This window comes from Bison bison, unplaced genomic scaffold (genome assembly GCF_000754665.1).
Source record: "Bison bison bison isolate TAMUID 2011002044 unplaced genomic scaffold, Bison_UMD1.0 scf7180017864143, whole genome shotgun sequence".
NCBI classification, from domain to species: Eukaryota; Metazoa; Chordata; class Mammalia; order Artiodactyla; family Bovidae; genus Bison; species Bison bison.
This window is the reverse complement of record NW_011494715.1, coordinates 4759707-4765635: the sequence shown is the minus strand read 5'-3', so window position 1 is coordinate 4765635 and position 5929 is coordinate 4759707.

Here is a 5929-nt window from a genome sequence, read left to right as displayed (position 1 = left end):
GGCCTCTAGTACCTTCGGTTTGCATCCCACCAGCTTAGCAGCTCCCAAAGAGAGAGCCACGTTCCTGAAAATTCCAGCAGAACTCCTGGCCTCCCTTACTTGATACAGAGGCCATGCCCACTGCCGCTCCAATTGCTGTGGCACATTCCTAGGCTAGGCCTGAGTCACGTGCCCACAGGAGCAGGCAAAGGGCCAGCCACCTAAAACAGTGTGCCCTGATAGTGAGTACGGGTGGTGCCCCCGACACACAGAAATCAGGGTGCTGGGGACACATCAGTGGGACTGGGTACTGGAGATGGCCCTTGATACTGGACCTTCTGGCTGACCTACCTCTTGGACAGTCGAATCTCAGGCGCTCAGGAGCGCCTGAAGGAATGACGTCCAGAGACCGTTGCCTTCAGACCACTGGAGGAGCAGGGTTAGAGTGGGACAAGGGAGATCTGGCAAGTGTTTTCTCTCGCAGCCTCTTTCTGCAGAAGTATCACCCATGCTGTATGTCCGGGAAAAGCCCAAGATTCCCTTCAAAGCTTTTCTATTGTATCTTGAGTCGGAGCCCAGGGCACCCAATAGGGCCCAAAGCCAGAGGGAAGAGGCACAAAAGGCAGCACCGAGCTGTTCAGTCTTATCTTGAGAGGCAAAATACCGGAGTGGGTTGCTGATTTCCTCTTCTGGGGGATCGTCCAGACTCAGGGATCGAACCCTCACCTCAGCAGGTGGATTCTTTACCAACTGAGCCACCTGGAAAGCCCTTTTCACCCTAACCTGGGCAACAACTTCATTTTGGACGCGAGGGAGGAGAGGGAGAGAGTGACAGGCAGAGCAGGGCAGGCGGGTGGAGAAGGAGGTGGGGTGGTGAGGGGTGGGATGGCAGGGCTGTGGGGGGCGAAGGAGCCGTGTTTCCTGCCATCTCTGCTGTCCATCATCCCCTCCTGGAGGGGAAATCAGTATTCCTCCCTCTGGTCCTCTCCCCAAATGTTCTGTATTTAGAAAAGAAAGAGCAAACCCTGACAAATGCATATTGTTTTCCAACTAAAAATGCCACATCCGCTTCCGCCCCCACACAGATGTCAGCCCCTCTTCCTGGCTGCCCGGGTGTTGGTGTCGCTGGCCCGGGCACTCTGCCACCGCCCCTGGCATCGCCCGCTGTGAGCGCAGATGGAGCCCACGAACTGGACGGCTGGCCTCCCCTCGAGGTCGCCTGGTTTCCTGAGAAACAGATTCTCTGCAGTTTCTTGCAGGAGGAGCATTTCCAACTCAAAACTCTTCTGGCCTCCTCTCCCACCCCCCACACCCCTCCCTGCCACACACACACACACACACAACTCACTTGTTTGGAAAGTGTCCACTCAGTGTCGTGTTCGACCCTTTGCAACCCCATGGACTGTAGCCCACCAGGCTCCTCTGTCCATGTGATTCTCCAGGCAAGAATACTGGAGTGGGTTGCCATTTCCTTCTCCAGGGGATCTTCCCCACCCAGGGATCGAACCTGTGTCTCCTGCATTAGCAGGTAGATTCTTTAACACTGAGCCACCTGGGAAGCCTGAACCTTTTATTCTTCCTGTTGAAAAGCACCTTCTCCCCCAACCCTTTTGCCTGTGGACGTGAAAGGGCAGAGAGGACCACTTCCACTGCTCAGATGAGGAAGTTGAGGCTCAGTGAAGAAAAGGTGTTCACTGAAAGTGAAGAGGGCTAAGAGCCAGCATTAGGGGGAGGCGTGCTAGAGCCCCCAGGGCACCCCAGGAGCCCCTCACTCCACCATGGCATGAGTTCTAATTCCACTGCTTCCTTGCTGCAGAAGTCAGGAATGCTCAGAGTCCACAGCCTTCTGGCTCCCAGCTGAGCAACTCTGAGCAGACAGAAAACACACTGTGCAGCTCTGCTTGTTACTAAAGTCTGCTGTGTGCAGAATAACTCCTATATGCCAACCACACTTTTAAATACTCTTCTATGTATTAAGAGGAGAAGGCAATGGCACCCCACTCCAGTACTCTCGCCTGGAAAATCCCATGGATGGGGAAGCCTGGTAGGTTGCAGTCCATGGGGTCGCTGAGGGTCGGACACGACTGAGCGACTTCACTTTCACTTTTCACTTTCATGCACTGGAGAAGGAAATGGCAACCCACTCCAGTGTTCTTGCCTGGAGAATCCCAGGGACGGGGGAGTCTGGTGGGCTGCCATCTCTGGGGTCCCACAGAGTCGGACACGACTGAAGTGACTTAACAGCAGCATGTATTAAGATCCCCCTCAGGGGACTTCCCTAGTGATCCAGTGGCCAAGACTCTGCACTTCCAATGCAGAGAGTGTGGGTTCCATCCCTGGTTGCAGAACTAAGATCCACCCTGCCTCTGGACACTGTCCAAGACAAGGACACGGACCCATGAGTCTGATACCTGGGTTCAGGTATCCCTCACTCTTTGAGGAATTGGATCCAGCTGGTTCAAATCCTGTGTCCTCCTTGGTCAAAGGGATTTCTAGAGAAGGTTAGAGAGTAAAAACCCATGATTTCACGTTTGCAAAGAATGTCAAGGCAATATGTCAGCTCTTTATCCTGGATCCTGAAAGAGCAATAGGGCAGTGAAGGAGGCTCCTGCTTCCTCTCCAGATTGTGGTTCTTCCACCGGGAACATGGAAGCCATCAGTCGATAAACCACTCAGTCAACACACAGTGTTAGGCACCCACATGCCCCTAGGTCTAGGCATATCACTCTGATCAAGGTAGACATGGTGAATGCCTCTTTGGAGCTTGCACTGGGGTAGGGAAGCCAGCAATGGACAGGAAATGACAGAGGGGCAAATCTCACTAAAGGGAAGCCCAGTGTTCCATGTTGCTAACCTTCTTTTTTTTTAGTCGGTGTATAGTTGCTTTACAGTGGTGTGTTGGTTTCTGCTGTACAATAACCTGAATCAGCTATGTGTATACATGTGTCCCCTCCCTCTCCAGCCTCCCTCTCACCCCTCTAGGTCATCACAAAGCACCGAACTGAGCTCCCTGTACTATACAGCAGCTTCCCATTATCTAAATATTTTACACATGGCAGGGCTTCCAGGGGCCTCAGCTGGTAAAGAACCCACCTGCAATGCGGGAGACCTGGGTTCGATCCCTGGGTTGGGAAGATCCCCTAGAGAAGGCAACACCCACTCCATTGATTATACTGGACAGTGTAGTCAATGGGGTCGAAAGAGTTGGACACCACTGAGCAACTTTCACTTTCACTTTACAAGAGGCAATGTATGGCTGTCAATGCTGCTCTCTCAGTTCATCCCACCTTCTCCTTCCCCTCACTGCGTCTGTCAATGCTGCTCTCTCAGTCCATCCCACCTTCTCCTTCCCCTCACTGCGTCCACGAGTCCAGTCTGTTCTGAGTCTGCAACATTCTACAGTTCCTCCGGGATTCAGGGAGGCCCTGTGCTTAACGTTGTTTGCAGTCTGCAGTCATCTCTGAGAGCAAGACTAGCAATGGATATGCTCCACTTGCGTGGCTGGGGTGAGTAGAGTACTGGGGATGGACACGAACCTGCAGACCGTGAGAGGACAGGATGATCTACCTAAGAAAGGGCGTGTGGTCCCGCGGAAAAGATGACGATGGAGAGGGCAGGGGTCTGACCTGGGGACCGTTGCCTCATGCTGCCTTTAGAGGTACCTGGTCCCCTCCACCCATCCCAAGCCCACTACACGATACAGGACGACAGGCTTTTAACAATGACATTCAACGAACGTGAGATGGTGAGAACACACGAAGGGCTGGCCCTTGCTAAACAAAGAATAAAACCGACAAGCTTTCTGAGCGACTGACCATCAAAGCTTTGTGCAGCCCGACAAAACAGGGCGGTCTTGGGGCCAGCCTCAGCCACTGCTGCATTCAGAATAAATACAGATTTCACTCCAGAAACTTTGAGGTACGTCGGAGGTCTTCACTGGAAGTTTTCTTGAAGGGGAGAAGAAGAGAGAACACTGGATTCACAGCCACACTTGACACAAATTATCTGGTAGCAGCCCTCTTTCCCCAAATGCACATTTCACAGCAGCTGCTCAGCTTCATCTCTCTTGATCTTCCAATTCCCACCCTGCCTGGTCTTCCTCCCCTATCCCCCTCCTGCCTCTCCCAAGGGCAAAAGCCCTTCCCCACCTTCTTCTCTTCCCTGCCTATTGTAAATAGTGCTGGTAAGAACATGAATGTGGAATCTAGAAAACGGTACAACAAATCTTAATTATGTTGAATTGGTTCATGGTGCTTTTCAGGTCTACTATGTCCTTCTACTTTTCTAAATATTCATTCTATTAATTTTTGAGAATTTAATATTGAAATTCCAACTAAAAATCTTAATTTATCTTCTTAAAAAATGATTGTAATATATAGTGAAACTGGCTTTCCCTGGTTGCTCAGCTGGTAAAGGATCTGCCTGCAATGCAGGAGACCCCGGTTCAATTCCTGGGTTGGGAAGACCCACTGGAGAAGGGATAGGCTACCCTCTCCAGTATTCTTGCGCTTCCCTGGTGGCTCAGATGGTAAAGAATCTGCCTGCAATGTGGGAGACCTGGGTTGGGAAGATCCCCTGGAGGAGGGCATGGCAACCCACTCCAGTACTCTTCCCTGACGAATCCCCATGGACAGAGGAGCCTGGCGGGCTACAGTCCATGGGGTCACAAAGCGTTGGACACGACTGAGCAACCAAATTACATGTAACAAGCAACTAAACTACATGTAACTTTGTTCTACATTTTTCAAGCTTCCTGTAAAAAGTATTAGCATACTTTCATAATTTAAAAAATAAAAAGAAAAAAAAGAAAAACAGTACAGATGAACATAGCAACACAGGCATAGAAAACAAGCGTGTGGATAGCAACAGGGGAAGGGGAAGTGGGAGGAACTGGGAGATTGGGACTGACATCGGCACACTTTGGATACTACACATAAAATAATTACTAATGAGAACCTACTGTAAAGCACAGGGAACTCCACTCAATGCTCTGTGGTGACCTAAATGGGAAGGAAGTCCAGAAGAGAAGGGAATGTATGTGGAGCTGATTCACTCTGCTGTACGGCAGAAACTAACGCAAGATTGTAAAGCAACTCTACGCCAGTGAAAATTTGAAAAAACAATTGCCTTCCACATGCTATGAAAGCTAAATTAGAAATCTGTCTTTGACTTCACTGCTGTGAAATGAGTATCTCAGTGATTCCCAGGGTTGAAGTCCCATAATGAGAGAACCGGAAGGGCTGTTAAAAAGATGGAAAACCTGACACCCACAGAGGAAGGTGAGTTGCCCAAGGTCCCCCAACAGCTTCATGGCAAAGTCAGGTTTTGAGTTCCGACAGCCTGATTCGGTCGCTGGCACTCAAGTCTCGGGGAGGGACACCATGGGCCCAGAGGTCAGCCGTGGTCACCCACTAAGGGTCACACAGCCGAAGCCCAGCAGGCACGGAGAGCCCTGCAGTGAATGAAGCGCCCTGTGTGGACTTAATCTCTGTGCTCGGTAGACATGGCTGCAGTGAGGAGCAGGAAGGGCTGTGGCCTTGGACCTACATACAAGTCTCAGACCATCTGTGGGGAAGGACAGAGCTTGTGGGCTCTTGTTTTAAATTTCTAACTTCTTGCAAACCAATACTTACATACAATATAAGACAATTTGATCACTAGAAAAATGAACCACAAAATGAACGTATACAAGTTCAAACTTGTATTATTCGTATTAGATGCAACTCACATAAAATCACCCTGTTAAACAGTTCTGAAGGTTTCTAAACATTTCCTCTCCATTTCTGACCTTGTCCTGGGCCAGGAACGAGTTGTTTGCTGACCAACGGTGGTCCGTGTTCCACTCTTGGAGAAGTATTTCCCCGAAAGATCCAGACTTGAATTACTGAGAGGTAAAGGGCTTCCCTTGTGGCTCAGCTGGTAAAGAATCTGCCTGCAATGCAAGAGACCC